Below are 1211 nucleotides of genomic sequence, written 5' to 3'. Positions count from 1 at the left end.
GCCCGCACCACAGGTGTCCTGTGGCACAGCCAGCACTGCCAGGAGCTGAGAGGGCTCAGCCAGGCGTGCACAGGTAAGAGGGGTGCAGCCCCCCATGGCGGGCTGGGGGAGCATAAGGATGCAGTAGGTTTGGGGTCGCCCTGACCCCCTACCATGGCTCTCGCCACCCCACCGGGGACAGGATTCTGGCCACGGTCAGGGCACTGGCAGAGCCCAGCACTCTGGGGGATGGGGCACATGGGGTGGGGGTCTCGGTAGAACAGTGTGTGCCAGGCACGTGGCGGGCTCGGGACCCCACAGCGCTCGATGCGCAGGGCCTTGGCTCTTTAGTGCTTACCGCAGTAACGGGCTGTCCTGGGGAGATGTGGGCATGTGGCAGAGCGGTGCCACAGTGGTGTGGGTACCGCATGAAATGGGGCTCAGCGGCACGGACCCTAGCGCCAGACCGGGGCTTGGACTGCCGGAGCTGGAGCCAGGCTTGGCACAACTCCCATGGCAGCCGGAGCAGGAAGCACCGAGCTGACGTTTGTTGACTTAGCTGGGGCTGGCGGCGGCGGCGAGCACCCGGGCTCACTGTGAAAATGCCATGGGTGGAGGTGGCATACGGAGAAATACAAATAGCGGGGCCCCCAGCAAGGGGAGCAGGGCTGTGCCGCGGTGGCACCCCAAACCCGGGGAGCAGGCACAGCCCCCTGCAGCGCGGCTCTCGGCAGCACAACTCGCAAAGCCGCTGTGGAATGCGCCGGGGTGAGCTGAGGCTGCGCTGCCTGAGAGCCCTGTTCAGAGGGAGGTTTGGAACCGGGCCCCAGCCCCGCGCGGGATAAGCTTCCGGTAATCTGCGGGGCTGGGGCTCGGCGCTCCTGTTCCCAGGGGGTTAGCCCGGGGGAGGCTTGGCCAGGATCCTGGGGACAGGCTATGGGGTCACAGTGCCAGGCACTGATGCCGCACGCTGCCACCGTGGCACGCAGCCCTGTTTGCCGAACAGACCCCAGGGCATGCACCTGTTGTCCCTCCTGGCTCTGCATCTGGCCCAAGGCAAACCGCTGGCACGGTCCTACTCGACCACGGCCCTGCGCCACGGTCATAGCCAGGCACGGCGGTGCTGAGGTGGACTCCCCTTGCAGCTGGCATCGCGTGACAGCAGTCCCGAGGGCCTGCGCCGGGCCGACTCCAGCAGGCGGTCAAGGAATTTCGGCAAGCCGCCGAGCACC

The sequence above is a fragment of the Corvus brachyrhynchos genome, unplaced genomic scaffold, assembly GCF_000691975.1.
Source record: "Corvus brachyrhynchos isolate BGI_N302 unplaced genomic scaffold, ASM69197v1 scaffold395, whole genome shotgun sequence".
Taxonomy (NCBI): Eukaryota; Metazoa; Chordata; class Aves; order Passeriformes; family Corvidae; genus Corvus; species Corvus brachyrhynchos.
Note: the sequence above shows the minus strand (reverse complement) of the source record.